This window comes from Oncorhynchus keta, unplaced genomic scaffold, assembly GCF_023373465.1.
Source record: "Oncorhynchus keta strain PuntledgeMale-10-30-2019 unplaced genomic scaffold, Oket_V2 Un_contig_3473_pilon_pilon, whole genome shotgun sequence".
Taxonomy (NCBI): Eukaryota; Metazoa; Chordata; class Actinopteri; order Salmoniformes; family Salmonidae; genus Oncorhynchus; species Oncorhynchus keta.
This window is the reverse complement of record NW_026287276.1, coordinates 115,841-139,228: the sequence shown is the minus strand read 5'-3', so window position 1 is coordinate 139,228 and position 23,388 is coordinate 115,841. Positions and strand designations below refer to the sequence as shown.

The 23,388-nt window shown below is 44.6% G+C and overlaps 1 pseudogene; it reads left to right on the top strand.

The window, feature by feature from the left end:
• Positions 1-23,388, top strand: part of LOC118383880 (methionine synthase-like) — a 115,136-nt pseudogene that overhangs the window by 9,529 nt on the left and 82,219 nt on the right.

The window sequence follows — 23,388 nt, the reverse complement described above, 5'->3', positions numbered from 1 at the left end:
ATAGTTAGCTAACGAGGCTAATTGAGGCTAGCCATAATGTTACTGTGCTTCTCACGTCCTACAGTTAGCTAACGAGGCTAATTGAGGCTGCTAGCCATAACGTTACTGTGCTTCTCACGTCCTACAGTTAGCAAACGAGGCTAATTGAGGCTAGCCATAACGTTACTGTGCTTCTCACGTCCTACAGTTAGCTAACGAGGCTAATTGAGGCTAGCCATAATGTTACTGTGCTTCTCACCGTCCTACAGTTAGCTAACGAGGCTAATTGAGGCTAGCCATACTGTTACTGTGCTTTTCACGTCCTACAGTTAGCTAACGAGGCTAATTGAGGCTGCTAGCCATAACGTTACTGTGCTTCTCACCGTCCTACAGTTAGCTAACGAGGCTAATTGAGGCTAGCCATAATGTTACTGTGCTTCTCACGTCCTACAGTTAGCTAACGAGGCTAATTGAGGCTAGCCATAACGTTACTGTGCTTCTCACCGTCCTACAGTTAGCTAACGAGGCTAATTGAGGCTGCTAGCCATAACGTTACTGTGCTGCTGGCTGCTAGCCATAACGTTACTGTGCTTCTCACCGTCCTACAGTTAGCTAACGAGGCTAATTGAGGCTGCTAGCCATAACGTTACTGTGCTTCTCACCGTCCTACAGTTAGCTAACGAGGCTAATTGAGGCTGCTAGCCATAACGTTACTGTGCTTCTCGCCGTCCTATAGTTGGCTAATGAGGCTAATTGAGGCTAGCCATAACGCTACTGTGCTTCTCACCGTCCTACAGTTAGCTAACGAGGCTAATTGAGGCTAGCCATAATGTTACTGTGCTTCTCACGTCCTATAGTTAGCTAACGAGGCTAATTGAGGCTAGCCATAACGCTACTGTGCTTCTCACCGTCCTACAGTTAGCAAACGAGGCTAATTGAGGCTGCTAGCCATAACGTTACTGTGCTTCTCACTGTCCTACAGTTAGCTAACGAGGCTAATTGAGGCTGCTAGCCATAACGCTACTGTGCTTCTCACCGTCCTACAGTTAGCTAACGAGGCTAATTGCTGCTGCTACCCATAACGTTACTGTGCTTCTCATCGTCCTACAGTTAGCCAACGAGGCTATATATATATATATATTATTATTATTATATATTAATTGAGGCTGCTAGCCATAACGTTACTGTGCTTCTCACCATCCTACAGTTAGCCAACGAGGCTAATTGAGGCTGCTAGCCATAACGTTACTATGCTTCTCACCGTCCTACAGTTAGCTAACGAGGCTAATTGAGGCTGCTAGCCATAACGTTACTGTGCTTCTCACCGTCCTACAGTTAGCTAACGAGGCTAATTGCTGCTGCTAGCCATAACGTTACTGTGCTTCTCACCGTCCTACAGTTAGCTAACGAGGCTAATTGAGGCTGCTAGCCATAACGTTACTGTGCTTCTCACCGTCCTACAGTTAGCTAACGAGGCTAATTGAGGCTGCTAGCCATAACGTTACTGTGCTTCTCACCGTCCTACAGTTAGCCAACGAGGCTAATTGAGGCTGCTAGCCATAACGTTACTGTGCTTCTCACCGTCCTACAGTTAGCTAACGAGGCTAATTGAGGCTGCTAGCCATAACGTTACTGTGCTTCTCACCTCCTATAGTTAGCTAACGAGGCTAATTGAGGCTAGCCATAACGCTACTGTGCTTCTCACCGTCCTACAGTTAGCTAACGAGGCTAATTGCTGCTGCTACCCATAACGTTACTGTGCTTCTCACCGTCCTACAGTTAGCAAACAAGGCTAATTGAGGCTAGCCATAATGTTACTGTGCTTCTCACCGTCCTACAGTTAGCCAACGAGGCTAATTGAGGCTGCTAGCCATAACGTTACTGTGCTTCTCACGTCCTACAGTTAGCTAACGAGGCTAATTGAGGCTGCTAGCCATAACGTTACTGTGCTTCTCACCGTCCTACAGTTAGCTAACGAGGCTAATTGAGGCTGCTAGCCATAACGTTACTGTGCTTCTCACATCCTATAGTTAGCTAACGAGGCTAATTGAGGCTAGCCATAACGCTACTGTGCTTCTCACCGTCCTACAGTTAGCTAACGAGGCTAATTGAGGCTGCTAGCCATAACGTTACTGTGCTTCTCACCGTCCTACAGTTAGCAAACGAGGCTAATTGAGGCTAGCCATAATGTTACTGTGCTTCTCACCGTCCTACAGTTAGCTAACGAGGCTAATTGAGGCTGCTAGCCATAACGTTACTGTGCTTCTCACCATCCTACAGTTAGCTAACGAGGCTAATTGAGGCTGCTAGCCATAACGTTACTGTGCTTCTCACATCCTATAGTTAGCTAACGAGGCTAATTGAGGCTGCTAGCCATAACGTTACTGTGCTTCTCACGTCCTATAGTTAGCTAACGAGGCTAATTGAGGCTAGCCATACTGTTACTGTGCTTTTCACGTCCTACAGTTAGCTAACGAGGCTAATTGAAGTAAGCCATAATGTTAATGTGCTTCTCACCGTCGTACAGTTAGCTAACGAGGCTAATTGAGGCTAGCCATACTGTTACTGTGCTTTTCACGTCCTACAGTTACTAACGAGGCTAATTGAGGCTGCTAGCCATAACGTTACTGTGCTTCTCACCGTCCTACAGTTAGCTAACGAGGCTAATTGAGGCTAGCCATAATGTTACTGTGCTTCTCACGTCCTATAGTTAGCTAACGAGGCTAATTGAGGCTAGCCATAACGCTACTGTGCTTCTCACCGTCCTACAGTTAGCTAACGAGACTAATTGCTGCTGCTACCATAACGTTACTGTGCTTCTCACCCTACAGTTAGCCAACGAGGCTAATTGAGGCTGCTAGCCATAACGTTACTGTGCTTCTCATCGTCCTACAGTTAGCCAACGAGGCTAATTGAGGCTGCTAGCCATAACGTTACTGTGCTTCTCACCATCCTATAGTTAGCTAACGAGGCTAATTGAGGCTAGCCATAACGCTACTGTGCTTCTCACCGTCCTACAGTTAGCTAACGAGGCTAATTGCTGCTGCTACCCATAACGTTACTGTGCTTCTCACCGTCCTACAGTTAGCAAACGAGGCTAATTGAGGCTAGCCATAACGCTACTGTGCTTCTCACCGTCCTACAGTTGGCTAACGAGGCTAATTGAGGCTGCTAGCCATAACGTTACTGTGCTTCTCACCGTCCTACAGTTAGCTAACGAGGCTAATTGAGGCTGCTAGCCATAACGTTACTGTGCTTCTCACGTCCTATAGTTGGCTAACGAGGCTAATTGAGGCTAGCCATAATGTTACTGTGCTTCTCACGTCCTACAGTTAGCTAACGAGGCTAATTGAGGCTAGCCATAACGTTACTGTGCTTCTCACGTCCTATAGTTAGCAAACGAGGCTAATTGAGGCTAGCCATACTGTTACTGTGCTTTTCACGTCCTACAGTTAGCTAACGAGGCTAATTGAAGTAAGCCATAATGTTAATGTGCTTCTCACCGTCCACAGTTAGCTAACGAGGCTAATTGAGGCTAGCCATACTGTTACTGTGCTTTTCACGTCCTACAGTTAGCTAACGAGGCTAATTGAGGCTGCTAGCCATAACGTTACTGTGCTTCTCACCGTCCTACAGTTAGATAACAAGGCTAATTGAGGCTAGCCATAATGTTACTGTGCTTCTCACGTCCTATAGTTAGCTAACGAGGCTAATTGAGGCTAGCCATAACGCTACTGTGCTTCTCACCGTCCTACAGTTAGCTAACGAGACTAATTGCTGCTGCTACCCATAACGTTACTGTGCTTCTCATCGTCCTACAGTTAGCCAACGAGGCTAATTGAGGCTGCTAGCCATAACGTTACTGTGCTTCTCATCGTCCTACAGTTAGCCAACGAGGCTAATTGAGGCTGCTAGCCATAACGTTACTGTGCTTCTCACGTCCTATAGTTAGCAAACGAGGCTAATTGAGGCTAGCCATAATGTTACTGTGCTTCTCACGTCCTACAGTTAGCTAACGAGGCTAATTGAGGCTGCTAGCCATAACGTTACTGTGCTTCTCACCGTCCTACAGTTAGCAAACGAGGCTAATTGAGGCTAGCCATACTGTTACTGTGCTTTTCACGTCCTACAGTTAGCTAACGAGGCTAATTGAGGCTGCTAGCCATAACGTTACTGTGCTTCTCACGTCCTACAGTTAGCAAACGAGGCTAATTGAGGCTAGCCATACTGTTACTGTGCTTTCACGTCCTACAGTTAGCTAACGAGGCTAATTGAGGCTGCTAGCCATAACGTTACTGTGCTTCTCATCGTCCTACAGTTAGCCAACGAGGCTAATTGAGGCTGCTAGCCATAACGTTACTGTGCTTCTCACCATCCTACAGTTAGCCAACGAGGCTAATTGAGGCTGCTAGCCATAACGTTACTGTGCTTCTCACCGTCCTACAGTTAGCTAACGCTAATTGAGGCTAATAACGTTACTGTGCTTCTCATCGTCCTATATATATATACTGTGCTTCTCACCGTCCTACAGTTAGCTAACGAGGCTAATTGAGGCTGCTAGCCATACATTACTGTGCTTCTCACCATCCTACAGTTAGCCAACGAGGCTAATTGAGGCTGCTAGCCATAACGTTACTGTGCTTCTCACTGTCCTACAGTTAGCCAACGAGGCTAATTGAGGCTGCTAGCCATAACGTTACTGTGCTTCTCACCGTCCTACAGTTAGCTAACGAGGCTAATTGAGGCTGCTAGCCATAACGTTACTGTGCTTCTCACTGTCCTACAGTTAGCCAACGAGGCTAATTGAGGCTGCTAGCCATAACGTTACTGTGCTTCTCACCGTCCTACAGTTAGCTAACGAGGCTAATTGAGGCTGCTAGCCATAACGTTACTGTGCTTCTCACCGTCCTACAGTTAGCTAACGAGGCTAATTGAGGCTGCTAGCCATAACGTTACTGTGCTTCTCACGTCCTATAGTTAGCTAACGAGGCTAATTGAGGCTAGCCATAATGTTACTGTGCTTCTCACGTCCTACAGTTAGCTAACGAGGCTAATTGAGGCTGCTAGCCATAACGTTACTGTGCTTCTCACCTTCCTACAGTTAGCAAACGAGGCTAATTGAGGCTAGCCATACTGTTACTGTGCTTTTCACGTCCTACAGTTAGCTAACGAGGCTAATTGAAGTAAGCCATAACGTTACTGTGCTTCTCACCGTCCTACAGTTAGCTAACGAGGCTAATTGAGGCTAGCCATACTGTTACTGTGCTTTTCACGTCCTACAGTTAGCTAACGAGGCTAATTGAGGCTGCTAGCCATAACGTTACTGTGCTTCTCACCGTCCTACAGTTAGCTAACGAGGCTAATTGAGGCTAGCCATAATGTTACTGTGCTTCTCACGTCCTATAGTTAGCTAACGAGGCTAATTGAGGCTAGCCATAACGCTACTGTGCTTCTCACCGTCCTACAGTTAGCTAACGAGACTAATTGCTGCTGCTACCCATAACGTTACTGTGCTTCTCATCGTCCTACAGTTAGCCAACGAGGCTAATTGAGGCTGCTAGCCATAACGTTACTGTGCTTCTCACCGTCCTACAGTTAGCTAACGAGGCTAATTGAGGCTGCTAGCCATAACGTTACTGTGCTTCTCACATCCTATAGTTAGCTAACGAGGCTAATTGAGGCTAGCCATAACGTTACTGTGCTTCTCACCTTCCTACAGTTAGCAAACGAGGCTAATTGAGGCTGCTAGCCATAACGTTACTGTGCTTCTCACATCCTATAGTTAGCTAACGAGGCTAATTGAGGCTAGCCATAACGCTACTGTGCTTCTCACCGTCCTACAGTTAGCTAACGAGGCTAATTGAAGCTGCTATCCATAACGTTACTGTGCTTCTCACCGTCCTACAGTTAGCAAACGAGGCTAATTGAGGCTAGCCATAATGTTACTGTGCTTCTCACCGTCCTACAGTTAGCTAACGAGGCTAATTGAGGCTGCTAGCCATAACGTTACTGTGCTTCTCACCGTCCTACAGTTAGCTAACGAGGCTAATTGAGGCTGCTAGCCATAACGTTACTGTGCTTCTCACCGTCCTACAGTTAGCTAACGAGGCTAATTGAGGCTGCTAGCCATAACGTTACTGTGCTTCTCACATCCTATAGTTAGCTAACGAGGCTAATTGAGGCTAGCCATAACGTTACTGTGCTTCTCACCGTCCTACAGTTAGCTAACGAGGCTAATTGAGGCTGCTAGCCATAACGTTACTGTGCTTCTCACCGTCCTACAGTTAGCAAACGAGGCTAATTGAGGCTAGCCATAATGTTACTGTGCTTCTCATCGTCCTACAGTTAGCTAACGAGGCTAATTGCTGCTGCTACCCATAACGTTACTGTGCTTCTCACCATCCTACAGTTAGCTAACGAGGCTAATTGAGGCTGCTAGCCATAACGTTACTGTGCTTCTCACATCCTATAGTTAGCTAACGAGGCTAATTGAGGCTAGCCATAACGCTACTGTGCTTCTCACCGTCCTACAGTTAGCTAACGAGGCTAATTGCTGCTGCTACCCATAACGTTACTGTGCTTCTCACCATCCTACAGTTAGCTAACGAGGCTAATTGAGGCTGCTAGCCATAACGTTACTGTGCTTCTCACGTCCTATAGTTAGCAAACGAGGCTAATTGAGGCTAGCCATAACTGTTACTGTGCTTCTCACCGTCCTACAGTTAGCTAACGAGGCTAATTGCTGCTGCTACCCATAACGTTACTGTGCTTCTCACCGTCCTACAGTTAGCAAACGAGGCTAATTGAGGCTAGCCATAATGTTACTGTGCTTCTCACCGTCCTACAGTTAGCTAACGAGGCTAATTGAGGCTGCTAGCCATAACGTTACTGTGCTTCTCACCGTCCTACAGTTAGCTAACGAGGCTAATTGAGGCTGCTAGCCATAACGTTACTGTGCTTCTCACCGTCCTACAGTTAGCTAACGAGGCTAATTGAGGCTGCTAGCCATAACGTTACTATGCTTCTCACATCCTATAGTTAGCTAACGAGGCTAATTGAGGCTAGCCATAACGCTACTGTGCTTCTCACCGTCCTACAGTTAGCTAACGAGGCTAATTGCTGCTGCTACCCATAACGTTACTGTGCTTCTCACCGTCCTACAGTTAGCAAACGAGGCTAATTGAGGCTAGCCATAATGTTACTGTGCTTCTCACCGTCCTACAGTTAGCTAACGAGGCTAATTGAGGCTGCTAGCCATAACGTTACTGTGCTTCTCACCGTCCTACAGTTAGCTAACGAGGCTAATTGAGGCTGCTAGCCATAACGTTACTGTGCTTCTCACATCCTATAGTTAGCTAACGAGGCTAATTGAGGCTAGCCATAATGTTACTGTGCTTCTCACGTCCTACAGTTAGCTAACGAGGCTAATTGAGGCTGCTAGCCATAACGTTACTGTGCTTCTCACGTCCTATAGTTAGCAAACGAGGCTAATTGAGGCTAGCCATACTGTTACTGTGCTTTTCACGTCCTACAGTTAGCTAACGAGGCTAATTGAAGTAAGCCATAATGTTAATGTGCTTCTCACCGTCGTACAGTTAGCTAACGAGGCTAATTGAGGCTAGCCATACTGTTACTGTGCTTTTCACGTCCTACAGTTAGCTAACGAGGCTAATTGAGGCTGCTAGCCATAACGTTACTGTGCTTCTCACCGTCCTACAGTTAGATAACAAGGCTAATTGAGGCTAGCCATAATGTTACTGTGCTTCTCACGTCCTATAGTTAGCTAACGAGGCTAATTGAGGCTAGCCATAACGCTACTGTGCTTCTCACCGTCCTACAGTTAGCTAACGAGACTAATTGCTGCTGCTACCCATAACGTTACTGTGCTTCTCATCGTCCTACAGTTAGCCAACGAGGCTAATTGAGGCTGCTAGCCATAACGTTACTGTGCTTCTCATCGTCCTACAGTTAGCCAACGAGGCTAATTGAGGCTGCTAGCCATAACGTTACTGTGCTTCTCACCATCCTACAGTTAGCCAACGAGGCTAATTGAGGCTGCTAGCCATAACGTTACTGTGCTTCTCACCGTCCTACAGTTAGCTAACGAGGCTAATTGAGGGTGCTAGCCATAACGTTACTGTGCTTCTCACATCCTATAGTTAGCTAACGAGGCTAATTGAGGCTAGCCATAACGCTACTGTGCTTCTCACCGTCCTACAGTTAGCTAACGAGGCTAATTGCTGCTGCTACCCATAACGTTACTGTGCTTCTCATCGTCCTACAGTTAGCCAACGAGGCTAATTGAGGCTAGCCATAATGTTACTGTGCTTCTCACCATCCTACAGTTAGCCAACGAGGCTAATTGAGGCTGCTAGCCATAACGTTACTGTGCTTCTCGCCGTCCTACAGTTAGCTAACGAGGCTAATTGAGGCTAGCCATAACGCTACTGTGCTTCTCACCGTCCTACAGTTAGCTAACGAGGCTAATTGAGGCTGCTAGCCATAACGTTACTGTGCTTCTCACCGTCCTACAGTTAGCCAACGAGGCTAATTGAGGCTGCTAGCCATAACGTTACTGTGCTTCTCACCGTCCTACAGTTAGCTAACGAGGCTAATTGAGGCTGCTAGCCATAACGTTACTGTGCTTCTCACCGTCCTACAGTTAGCTAACGAGGCTAATTGAGGCTGCTAGCCATAACGTTACTGTGCTTCTCACCGTCCTACAGTTAGCCAACGAGGCTAATTGAGGCTGCTAGCCATAACGTTACTGTGCTTCTCACCGTCCTACAGTTAGCTAACGAGGCTAATTGCTGCTGCTAGCCATAACGTTACTGTGCTTCTCACCGTCCTACAGTTAGCTAACGAGGCTAATTGAGGCTGCTAGCCATAACGTTACTGTGCTTCTCACCGTCCTACAGTTAGCTAACGAGGCTAATTGAGGCTGCTAGCCATAACGTTACTGTGCTTCTCACCGTCCTACAGTTAGCTAACGAGGCTAATTGAGGCTGCTAGCCATAACGTTACTGTGCTTCTCACCGTCCTACTTAGCTAACGTTAGGCTGCTAGCCATAACGTTACTGTGCTTCTCAAACGAGGCTTGAGGCTAATTGAGGCTAATTGAGCTGCTAGCCATAACGTTACTGTGCTTCTCACCGTCCTACAGTTAGCAAACGAGGCTAATTGAGGCTAGCCATAATGTTACTGTGCTTCTCACCGTCCTACAGTTAGCTAACGAGGCTAATTGAGGCTGCTAGCCATAACGTTACTGTGCTTCTCACCGTCCTACAGTTAGCTAACGAGGCTAATTGAGGCTGCTAGCCATAACGTTACTGTGCTTCTCACATCCTATAGTTAGCTAACGAGGCTAATTGAGGCTAGCCATAATGTTACTGTGCTTCTCACGTCCTACAGTTAGCTAACGAGGCTAATTGAGGCTGCTAGCCATAACGTTACTGTGCTTCTCACGTCCTATAGTTAGCAAACGAGGCTAATTGAGGCTAGCCATACTGTTACTGTGCTTTTCACGTCCTACAGTTAGCTAACGAGGCTAATTGAAGCTAAGCCATAATGTTAATGTGCTTCTCACCGTCCTACAGTTAGCTAACGAGGCTAATTGAGGCTAGCCATAATGTTACTGTGCTTTCACGTCCTACAGTTAGCTAACGAGGCTAATTGAGGCTGCTAGCCATAACGTTACTGTGCTTCTCACCGTCCTACAGTTAGCTAACGAGGCTAATTGCTGCTGCTAGCCATAACGTTACTGTGCTTCTCACCGTCCTACAGTTAGCTAACGAGGCTAATTGAGGCTGCTAGCCATAACGTTACTGTGCTTCTCACCGTCCTACAGTTAGCTAACGAGGCTAATTGAGGCTGCTAGCCATAACGTTACTGTGCTTCTCACCGTCCTACAGTTAGCTAACGAGGCTAATTGAGGCTAGCCATAATGTTACTGTGCTTCTCACGTCCTATAGTTAGCTAACGAGGCTAATTGAGGCTAGCCATAACGCTACTGTGCTTCTCACCGTCCTACAGTTAGCTAACGAGGCTAATTGCTGCTGCTACCCATAACGTTACTGTGCTTCTCACCGTCCTACAGTTAGCAAACGAGGCTAATTGAGGCTAGCCATAATGTTACTGTGCTTCTCACCGTCCTACAGTTAGCTAACGAGGCTAATTGAGGCTGCTAGCCATAACGTTACTGTGCTTCTCACCGTCCTACAGTTAGCTAACGAGGCTAATTGAGGCTGCTAGCCATAACGTTACTGTGCTTCTCACATCCTATAGTTAGCTAACGAGGCTAATTGAGGCTAGCCATAATGTTACTGTGCTTCTCACGTCCTACAGTTAGCTAACGAGGCTAATTGAGGCTGCTAGCCATAACGTTACTGTGCTTCTCACGTCCTATAGTTAGCAAACGAGGCTAATTGAGGCTAGCCATACTGTTACTGTGCTTTTCACGTCCTACAGTTAGCTAACGAGGCTAATTGAAGTAAGCCATAATGTTAATGTGCTTCTCACCGTCCTACAGTTAGCTAACGAGGCTAATTGAGGCTAGCCATACTGTTACTGTGTTTTTCTCACGTCCTACAGTTAGGTAACGAGGCTAATTGAGGCTGCTAGCCATAACGTTACTGTGCTTCTCACCGTCCTACAGTTAGCTAACGAGGCTAATTGAGGGTGCTAGCCATAACGTTACTGTGCTTCTCACATCCTATAGTTAGCTAACGAGGCTAATTGAGGCTAGCCATAACGCTACTGTGCTTCTCACCGTCCTACAGTTAGCTAACGAGGCTAATTGCTGCTGCTACCCATAACGTTACTGTGCTTCTCATCGTCCTACAGTTAGCCAACGAGGCTAATTGAGGCTGCTAGCCATAACGTTACTGTGCTTCTCATCGTCCTACAGTTAGCCAACGAGGCTAATTGAGGCTGCTAGCCATAACGTTACTGTGCTTCTCACCATCCTACAGTTAGCCAACGAGGCTAATTGAGGCTGCTAGCCATAACGTTACTGTGCTTCTCACCGTCCTACAGTTAGCTAACGAGGCTAATTGAGGCTGCTAGCCATAACGTTACTATGCTTCTCACATCCTATAGTTAGCTAACGAGGCTAATTGAGGCTAGCCATAACGCTACTGTGCTTCTCACCGTCCTACAGTTAGCTAACGAGGCTAATTGCTGCTGCTACCCATAACGTTACTGTGCTTCTCACCGTCCTACAGTTAGCAAACGAGGCTAATTGAGGCTAGCCATAATGTTACTGTGCTTCTCACCATCCTACAGTTAGCCAACGAGGCTAATTGAGGCTGCTAGCCATAACGTTACTGTGCTTCTCACCGTCCTACAGTTAGCTAACGAGGCTAATTGAGGCTAGCCATAACGCTACTGTGCTTCTCACCGTCCTACAGTTAGCTAACGAGGCTAATTGCTGCTGCTACCCATAACGTTACTGTGCTTCTCACCATCCTACAGTTAGCCAACGAGGCTAATTGAGGCTGCTAGCCATAACGTTACTGTGCTTCTCACTGTCCTACAGTTAGCCAACGAGGCTAATTGAGGCTGCTAACCATAACGTTACTGTGCTTCTCATCGTCCTACAGTTAGCCAACGAGGCTATATATATATTTATTATTATTATATATTAATTGAGGCTGCTAGCCATAACGTTACTGTGCTTCTCACCATCCTACAGTTAGCCAACGAGGCTAATTGAGGCTGCTAGCCATAACGTTACTGTGCTTCTCACCGTCCTACAGTTAGCTAACGAGGCTAATTGAGGCTGCTAGCCATAACGTTACTGTGCTTCTCACCGTCCTACAGTTAGCTAACGAGGCTAATTGAGGCTAGCCATAATGTTACTGTGCTTCTCACGTCCTATAGTTAGCTAACGAGGCTAATTGAGGCTAGCCATAACGCTACTGTGCTTCTCACCGTCCTACAGTTAGCAAACGAGGCTAATTGCTGCTGCTACCATAACGTTACTGTGCTTCTCACTGTCCTACAGTTAGCCAACGAGGCTAATTGAGGCTGCTAACCATAACGTTACTGTGCTTCTCATCGTCCTACAGTTAGCCAACGAGGCTATATATATATTTATTATTATTATATATTAATTGAGGCTGCTAGCCATAACGTTACTGTGCTTCTCACCATCCTACAGTTAGCCAACGAGGCTAATTGAGGCTGCTAGCCATAACGTTACTGTGCTTCTCACCGTCCTACAGTTAGCTAACGAGGCTAATTGAGGCTGCTAGCCATAACGTTACTGTGCTTCTCACATCCTATAGTTAGCTAACGAGGCTAATTGAGGCTAGCCATAACGCTACTGTGCTTCTCACCGTCCTACAGTTAGCTAACGAGGCTAATTGCTGCTGCTACCCATAACGTTACTGTGCTTCTCACCGTCCTACAGTTAGCAAACGAGGCTAATTGAGGCTAGCCATAATGTTACTGTGCTTCTCACCATCCTACAGTTAGCCAACGAGGCTAATTGAGGCTGCTAGCCATAACGTTACTGTGCTTCTCACCGTCCTACAGTTAGCTAACGAGGCTAATTGAGGCTAGCCATAACGCTACTGTGCTTCTCACCGTCCTACAGTTAGCTAACGAGGCTAATTGCTGCTGCTACCCATAACGTTACTGTGCTTCTCACCATCCTACAGTTAGCCAACGAGGCTAATTGAGGCTGCTAGCCATAACGTTACTGTGCTTCTCACCGTCCTACAGGTTAGCAAACGAGGCTAATTGAGGCTAGCCATAATGTTACTGTGCTTCTCACCGTCCTACAGTTAGCTAACGAGGCTAATTGAGGCTGCTAGCCATAACGTTACTGTGCTTCTCACTGTCCTACAGTTAGCTAACGAGGCTAATTGAGGCTGCTAGCCATAACGTTACTGTGCTTCTCACATCCTATAGTTAGCTAACGAGGCTAATTGAGGCTAGCCATAATGTTACTGTGCTTCTCACCGTCCTACAGTTAGCTAACGAGGCTAATTGAGGCTGCTAGCCATAACGTTACTGTGCTTCTCACGTCCTATAGTTAGCAAACGAGGCTAATTGAGGCTAGCCATACTGTTACTGTGCTTTTCACGTCCTACAGTTAGCTAACGAGGCTAATTGAGGCTACTTGCCATAATGTTACTGTGCTTCTCACCGTCCTACAGTTAGCTAACGAGGCTAATTGAGGCTAGCCATACTGTTACTGTGCTTTTCACGTCCTACAGTTAGCTAACGAGGCTAATTGAGGCTGCTAGCCATAACGTTACTGTGCTTCTCACCGTCCTACAGTTAGCTAACGAGGCTAATTGAGGCTAGCCATAACGTTACTGTGCTTCTCACCGTCCTACAGTTAGCTAACGAGGCTAATTGAGGCTGCTAGCCATAACGTTACTGTGCTTCTCACCGTCCTACAGTTAGCCAACGAGGCTAATTGAGGCTGCTAGCCATAACGTTACTGTGCTTCTCACCGTCCTACAGTTAGCTAACGAGGCTAATTGAGGCTGCTAGCCATAACGTTACTGTGCTTCTCACTGTCCTACAGTTAGCCAACGAGGCTAATTGAGGCTGCTAGCCATAACGTTACTGTGCTTCTCACCGTCCTACAGTTAGCTAACGAGGCTAATTGAGGCTGCTAGCCATAACGTTACTGTGCTTCTCACATCCTATAGTTAGCTAACGAGGCTAATTGAGGCTAGCCATAACGCTACTGTGCTTCTCACCGTCCTACAGTTAGCTAACGAGGCTAATTGCTGCTGCTACCCATAACGTTACTGTGCTTCTCACCGTCCTACAGTTAGCAAACGAGGCTAATTGAGGCTAGCCATAATGTTACTGTGCTTATCACCGTCCTACAGTTAGCTAACGAGGCTAATTGAGGCTGCTAGCCATAACGTTACTGTGCTTCTCACCGTCCTATAGTTAGCTAACGAGGCTAATTGAGGCTAGCCATAACGCTACTGTGCTTCTCACCGTCCTACAGTTATCAAACGAGGCTAATTGAGGCTGCTAGCCATAACGTTACTGTGCTTCTCACTGTCCTTCAGTTAGCCAACGAGGCTAATTGAGGCTGCTAACCATAACGTTACTGTGCTTCTCACCGTCCTACAGTTAGCTAACGAGGCTAATTGAGGCTGCTAGCCATAACGTTACTGTGCTTCTCACCGTCCTACAGTTAGCCAACGAGGCTATATATAGATTTATTATTATTAGATATTAATTGAGGCTGCTAGCCATAACGTTACTGTGCTTCTCACCATCCTACAGTTAGCCAACGAGGCTAATTGAGGCTGCTAGCCATAACGTTACTGTGCTTCTCATCGTCCTACAGTTAGCCAACGAGGCTATATATATATATATATTATTATTATTATATATTAATTGAGGCTGCTAGCCATAACGTTACTGTGCTTCTCACCATCCTACAGTTAGCTAACGAGGCTAATTGAGGCTGCTAGCCATAACGTTACTGTGCTTCTCACCGTCCTACAGTTAGCTAACGAGGCTAATTGAGGCTGCTAGCCATAACGTTACTGTGCTTCTCACGTCCTACAGTTAGCTAACGAGGCTAATTGAGGCTAGCCATAATGTTACTGTGCTTCTCACGTCCTATAGTTAGCTAAGGAGGCTAATTGAGGCTAGCCATAACGCTACTGTGCTTCTCACCGTCCTACAGTTAGCAAACGAGGCTAATTGAGGCTAGCCATAATGTTACTGTGCTTATCACCGTCCTACAGTTAGCTAACGAGGCTAATTGAGGCTGCTAGCCATAACGTTACTGTGCTTCTCGCCGTCCTATAGTTGGCTAACGAGGCTAATTGAGGCTAGCCATAACGCTACTGTGCTTCTCACCGTCCTACAGTTAGCTAACGAGGCTAATTGCTGCTGCTACCCATAACGTTACTGTGCTTCTCACCATCCTACAGTTAGCCAACGAGGCTAATTGAGGCTGCTAGCCATAACGTTACTGTGCTTCTCACCGTCCTACAGTTAGCTAACGAGGCTAATTGAGGCTGCTAGCCATAACGTTACTGTGCTTCTCACGTCCTATAGTTAGCTAACGAGGCTAATTGAGGCTAGCCATAACGCTACTGTGCTTCTCACCGTCCTACAGTTAGCTAACGAGGCTAATTGCTGCTGCTACCCATAACGTTACTGTGCTTCTCACCGTCCTACAGTTAGCAAACGAGGCTAATTGAGGCTAGCCATAATGTTACTGTGCTTCTCACCGTCCTACAGTTAGCTAACGAGGCTAATTGAGGCTGCTAGCCATAACGTTACTGTGCTTCTCACCGTCCTACAGTTAGCTAACGAGGCTAATTGAGGCTGCTAGCCATAACGTTACTGTGCTTCTCACGTCCTATAGTTAGCTAACGAGGCTAATTGAGGCTAGCCATAACGCTACTGTGCTTCTCACCGTCCTACAGTTAGCTAACGAGGCTAATTGAGGCTGCTAGCCATAACGTTACTGTGCTTCTCACCGTCCTACAGTTAGCTAACGAGGCTAATTGAGGCTGCTAGCCATAACATTACTGTGCTTCTCACCATCCTACAGTTAGCTAACGAGGCTAATTGAGGCTGCTAGCCATAACGTTACTGTGCTTCTCACATCCTATAGTTAGCTAACGAGGCTAATTGAGGCTAGCCATAACGCTACTGTGCTTCTCACCATCCTACAGTTAGCCAACGAGGCTAATTGAGGCTGCTAGCCATAACGTTACTGTGCTTCTCACATCCTACAGTTAGCTAACGAGGCTAATTGAGGCTAGCCATAACGCTACTGTGCTTCTCACCGTCCTACAGTTAGCTAACGAGGCTAATTGAGGCTGCTAGCCATAACATTACTGTGCTTCTCACCATCCTACAGTTAGCTAACGAGGCTAATTGAGGCTGCTAGCCATAACGTTACTGTGCTTCTCACCGTCCTACAGTTAGCTAACGAGGCTAATTTAGGCTGCTAGCCATAACGTTACTGTGCTTCTCACCGTCCTACAGTTAGCTAACGAGGCTAATTTAGGCTGCTAGCCATAACGTTACTGTGCTTCTCACATCCTATAGTTAGCTAACGAGGCTAATTGAGGCTAGCCATAACGCTACTGTGCTTCTCACCGTCCTACAGTTAGCTAACGAGGCTAATTGAGGCTGCTAGCCATAACGTTACTGTGCTTCTCACCGTCCTACAGTTAGCTAACGAGGCTAATTGAGGCTGCTAGCCATAACATTACTGTGCTTCTCACCATCCTACAGTTAGCCAACGAGGCTAATTGAGGCTGCTAGCCATAACGTTACTGTGCTTCTCACCGTCCTACAGTTAGCTAACGAGGCTAATTGCTGCTGCTACCCATAACGTTACTGTGCTTCTCATCGTCCTACAGTTAGCCAACGAGGCTAATTGAGGCTGCTAGCCATAACGTTACTGTGCTTCTCACCGTCCTACAGTTAGCCAACGAGGCTAATTGAGGCTGCTAGCCATAACGTTACTGTGCTTCTCACCGTCCTACAGTTAGCTAACGAGGCTAATTGAGGCTGCTAGCCATAACGTTACTGTGCTTCTCACGTCCTATAGTTAGCTAACGAGGCTAATTGAGGCTAGCCATAATGTTACTGTGCTTCTCACGTCCTACAGTTAGCTAACGAGGCTAATTGAGGCTGCTAGCCATAACGTTACTGTGCTTCTCACGTCCTATAGTTAGCTAACGAGGCTAATTGAGGCTAGCCATAACGCTACTGTGCTTCTCACCGTCCTACAGTTAGCAAACGAGGCTAATTGAGGCTAGCCATAATGTTACTGTGCTTCTCACCGTCCTACAGTTAGCTAACGAGGCTAATTGAGGCTGCTAGCCATAACTTACTGTGCTTCTCGCCGCCATAAGCTAACGAGGCTAATTGAGACTGTTAGCCATAACGTTACTGTGCTTCTCACCGTCCTACAGTTAGCTAACGAGGCTAATTGAGGCTAGCCATAACGTTACTGTGCTTCTCACCGTCCTACAGTTAGCTAACGAGGCTAATTGAGGCTGCTAGCCATAACGTTACTGTGCTTCTCACCGTCCTACAGTTAGCTAACGAGGCTAATTGAGGCTAGCCATAACGTTACTGTGCTTCTCACGTCCTACAGTTAGCTAACGAGGCTAATTGAGGCTGCTTGCCATAACGTTACTGTGCTTCTCACCGTCCTACAGTTAGCTAACGAGGCTAATTGAGGCTGCTAGCCATAACGTTACTGTGCTTCTCGCCGTCCTATAGTTGGCTAACGAGGCTAATTGAGGCTAGCCATAACGCTACTGTGCTTCTCACCGTCCTACAGTTAGCTAACGAGGCTAATTGAGGCTGCTAGCCATAACGTTACTGTGCTTCTCACCGTCCTACAGTTAGCTAACGAGGCTAATTGAGGCTGCTAGCCATAACGTTACTGTGCTTCTCACCGTCCTACAGTTAGCTAACGAGGCTAATTGAGGCTAGCCATAACGCTACTGTGCTTCTCACCGTCCTACAGTTAGCTAACGAGGCTAATTGAGGCTGCTAGCCATAACGTTACTGTGCTTCTCACCGTCCTACAGTTAGCTAACGAGGCTAATTGAGGCTAGCCATACTGTTACTGTGCTTTTCACGTCCTACAGTTAGCTAACGAGGCTAATTGAGGCTGCTAGCCATAACGTTACTGTGCTTCTCACCGTCCTACAGTTAGCTAACGAGGCTAATTGAGGCTGCTAGCCATAACGTTACTGTGCTTCTCACGTCCTATAGTTAGCTAACGAGGCTAATTGAGGCTAGCCATAACGCTACTGTGCTTCTCACCGTCCTACAGTTAGCAAACGAGGCTAATTGAGGCTAGCCATAATGTTACTGTGCTTCTCACCGTCCTACAGTTAGCTAACGAGGCTAATTGAGGCTAGCCATACTGTTACTGTGCTTTTCACGTCCTACAGTTAGCTAACGAGGCTAATTGAGGCTGCTAGCCATAACGTTACTGTGCTTCTCACGTCCTATAGTTAGCTAACGAGGCTAATTGAGGCTAGCCATAACGCTACTGTGCTTCTCACCGTCCTACAGTTAGCTAACGAGGCTAATTGAGGCTGCTAGCCATAACGTTACTGTGCTTCTCACGTCCTATAGTTAGCTAACGAGGCTAATTGAGGCTAGCCATAACGCTACTGTGCTTCTCACCGTCCTACAGTTAGCAAACGAGGCTAATTGAGGCTAGCCATAATGTTACTGTGCTTCTCACCGTCCTACAGTTAGCTAACGAGGCTAATTGAGGCTAGCCATAATGTTACTGTGCTTCTCACGTCCTACAGTTAGCTAACGAGGCTAATTGAGGCTGCTTGCCATAACGTTACTGTGCTTCTCACCGTCCTACAGTTAGCTAACAAGGCTAATTGAGGCTGCTAGCCATAACGTTACTGTGCTTCTCACCGTCCTACAGTTAGCTACACATAACTCCATTCAGATTATATCCTAAACTGCATCCTACATGTTGGCTTTGGTCGTTGTAGCCTTTTCTCACTCTCAATTCACTTTTAATTCGGTCATTTCTATTCCTTCTTCCATTGATTTAAGATGTCTCCCTAACTTGCTTGACCACACAAGCGGAGACGCAATCCAATTGTCTGTCTGTCTCCGCGGGAAGCGTCAGGATCAGAGCGCCTTTTTCCAAATCATTAAAATACACTGAACAAAAATATAAACGCAGGACTGAACTCTCTCAGGACAGATTGATTGATTGTGTTTCTAGATATCAGGCACCATCGTAGACAGGAGTGGTCGAACTCTCTCAGGACAGACGGGAGAGGCCTTCGTCATCAGTGTGTCCCATGCCAAACCCCTCTGGTAAGTCATTACATTCTGCTTCAGGACTTCAATACTACCTTGTTGTTGTTGTTGTTGTTGTTGTTGTTGTTGTTGTTGTTGTTGTTGACTTCCACAGGAAGGACAAACCTCAAGTTTCTTGCTGTTTTATATTCAAATAAACTTCAAACTTCAGATCTGCTGGAGAGATTAATGGAATCTACAACATCTGACCTCATCAGACTGGGCCTCAATCGGCTGATATCTGACCTCATCAGACTGGGCCTCAATAGGCTGATATCTGACCTCATCAGACTGGGCCTCAATAGGCTGATATCTGACCTCATCAGACTGGGCCTCAATAGGCTGATATCTGACCTCATCAGACTGGGCCTCAATAGGCTGATATCTGACCTCATCAGACTGGGCCTCAATAGGTTGATATGCAGTGTGTTCCTCTCTTCCAGTATTGGTCTTAACTGTGCCTTAGGAGCCACTGAGATGAGGCCTTTTATTCAGGCTATTGGGAAATGCACCACGGCTCACGTCTTGTGCTACCCTAACGCAGGTAACCAGCACCCATCCGTCCCCACTCACCCGGCAACTTAGCATCTAGCTAGCTCACCTTTTCTTTGTGTGTTCACAACCAACGGTCTGCCGTTTTCACACCCTCTGCTCGTTTCAGGTCTCCCCAATACGTTCGGTGGATACGATGAGACCCCGGAGTTGACAGCCTCACATTTAAAGGTCAACTTATTGATTTATAGCTGGTCTACCCAATGAATGATCTATCGATTTTATTCAGCCAAATTAATAAATATCATTCCACTCCAAAATGCTAACCTCCCCTGTTATTGTAATGGTGAGAGGTTAGCATGTCTTGGGGCAATGATATAAAATGCTAACCTCCCCTGTTATTGTAATGGTGAGAGGTTAGCATGTCTTGGGGGTATGATATAAAATGCTAACCTCCCCTGTTATTGTAATGGTGAGAGGTTAGCATGTTTTAGGGGGTATGATATAAAATGCTAACCTCCCCTGTTATTGTAATGGTGAGAGGTTAGCATGTTTTAGGGGGTATGATATAAAATGCTAACCTCCCCTGTTATTGTAATGGTGAGAGGTTAGCATGTTTTAGGGGCTATGATATAAAATGCTAATCTCCCCTGTTATTGTAATGGTGAGAGGTTAGCATGTTTTAGGGGCTATGATATAAAATGCTAAGCTCCCCTGTTATTGTAATGGTGAGAGGTTAGCATGTTTTAGGGGGTATGATGTGTGTCTAACTTTCTCAAGCATTATTATTCAGGATTCATTCAGGATTATCCGTATACCACGGTAGCTCCCACATTAATGTAGAAGTGTCACGAAACATATTCTATTCTCATCTTCACAATAAAATGTGACTCCAAAATGACACTATACATAATAAGCTCCCCTGTTATTGTAATGGTGAGAGGTTACCATTAGTTTCTATTGGACAACCAAAACAGACAGGCAATACATCCAACACGTTTATAGAGTCACAAGCGTGATGTAATGATATAATGATTGTGTGCCTGGTATATGGGACTAAACACTAAACGCTTGACAACTTTAATACACAGTGAATGTGTCCCAATACTTTTGGTCCCCTAAAATGGGGGAGACTATGTACATAAAGGGCTGGAATCTCTAGCGGTTCACCCGATATGTTTGAAAATACCCTCAAATTAAAGCTTGACAGTCTGACCTTTGACCTCATAGTCATTGTATCATTACAGTTTCTATACACGCTGACTGACTCTCTTATTTGTGTAGGACTTTGCTACAGATGGTCTGGTGAATCTGGTTGGTGGATGCTGTGGAACGACTCCTGCACACATCAGGTGACCGGTCGTCTGCTCTGTTCTCTGACACTAGCTACTGTCCAGCGATATAGGACTGATATATTGTCTATAGATATAGGACTGATATATTGTCTATACTGCTGTCTGTAGATATAGGACTGATATATTGTCTATACTACTGTCCAGCGATATAGGACTGATATATTGTCTATACTACTGTCTGTAGATATAGGACTGATATATTGTCTATACTACTGTCCAGCGATATAGGACTGATATATTGTCTATACTACTGTCCAGCGATATAGGACTGATATATTGTCTATACTACTGTCCAGCGATATAGGACGGATATATCTATTCTATCTTCACTAAAGGCTGATATCCAAAATGACATATAGGACTGATATATTGTCTATACTACTATAGGACTGATATATTGTCTATATACTGTCCAGCGATATAGGACTGATATATTGTCTATACTGCTGTACTAAAGGACTGATATAGATCTAAACGGTTCACCCGATATATTGTTTGATAAATACCCTCAAATTAAAGCTTAGATATAGGACTGATATATTGTCTATACTACTGACTGACTCTCTTATTTGATATAGGACTTTGCTGATATATTGTCTATACTGGTCTGGTGGATATAGGACTGATATATTGTCTGTTCTCTGACACTAGCTACTGTCCAGCGATATAGGACTGATATATTGTCTATAGATATAGGACTGATATATTGTCTATACTACTGTCCAGCGATATAGGACTGATATATTGTCTATACTACTGTCCAGCGATATAGGACTGATATATTGTCTATACTACTGTCTGTAGATATAGGACTGATATATTGTCTATACTACTGTCTGTAGATATAGGACTGATATATTGTCTATACTACTGTCCAGCGATATAGGACTGATATATTGTCTATACTACTGTCTGTAGATATAGGACTGATATATTGTCTATACTACTGTCCAGCGATATAGGACTGATATATTGTCTATACTACTGTCCAGCGATATAGGACTGATATATTGTCTATACTGCTGTCCAGCGATATAGGACTGATATATTGTCTATACTACTGTCCAGCGATATAGGACTGATATATTGTCTATAGATATAGGACTGATATATTGTCTATACTACTGTCCAGCGATATAGGACTGATATATTGTCTATATAGATATAGGACTGATATATTGTCTATATAGATATAGGACTGATATATTGTCTATAGATATAGGACTGATATATTGTCTATATAGATATAGGACTGATATATTGTCTATACTACTGTCTGTAGATATAGGACTGATATATTGTCTATACTACTGTCCAGCGATATAGGACTGATATATTGTCTATACTACTGTCTAGCGATATAGGACTGATATATTGTCTATATAGATATAGGACTGATATATTGTCTATACTACTGTCTGTAGATATAGGACTGATATATTGTCTATAGATATAGGACTGATATATTGTCTATACTACTGTCTGTAGATATAGGACTGATATATTGTCTATACTACTGTCCAGCGATATAGGACTGATATATTGTCTATACTGCTGTCTGTAGATATAGGACTGATATATTGTCTATACTACTGTCTAGCGATATAGGACTGATATATTGACTATAGATATAGGACTGATATATTGTCTATACTGCTGTCTGTAGATATAGGACTGATATATTGTCTATAGATATAGGACTGATATATTGTCTATACTGCTGTCTGTAGATATAGGACTGATATATTGTCTATACTACTGTCTGCAGATATAGGACTGATATATTGTCTATACTACTGTCTGTAGATATAGGACTGATATATTGTCTATAGATATAGGACTGATATATTGTCTATAGATATAGGACTGATATTGTCTATACTACTGTCTAGCGATATAGGACTGATATATTGATATAGGACTGATACTACTGTCTATAGATATAGGACTGATATATTGACTATATTGTCTATAGATATAGGACTGATATATTGTCTATACTACTGTCTGTAGATATAGGACTGATATATTGTCTATAGATATAGGACTGATATATTGTCTATAGATATAGGACTGATATATTGTCTATACTACTGTCTATAGATATAGGACTGATATATTGTCTATAGATATAGGACTGATATATTGTCTATAGATATAGGACTGATATATTGTCTATAGATATAGGACTGATATATTGTCTATAGATATAGGACTGATATATTGTCTATAGATATAGGACTGATATATTGTCTATAGATATAGGACTGATATATTGTCTATACTACTGTCTGTAGATATAGGACTGATATATTGTCTATAGATATAGACTGATATATTGTCTATAGATATAGAACTGACTATTGTCTATAGATATAGGACTGATATATTGTCTATACTACTGTCTATAGATATAGGACTGATATATTGTCTATAGATATAGGACTGATATATTGTGTATAGATATAGGACTGATATATTGTGTATAGATATAGGACTGATATATTGTGTATAGATATAGGACTGATATATTGTCTTTAGATATAGGACTGATATATTGTCTATACTACTGGTCTATAGATATAGACTGATATATTGTCTATAGATATAGGACTGATATATTGTCTATAGATATAGGACTGATATATTGTGTATAGATATAGGACTGATATATTGTGTATAGATATAGGACTGATATATTGTCTACTACGGTCTATAGATATAGGACTGATATATTGTCTATAGATATAGACCT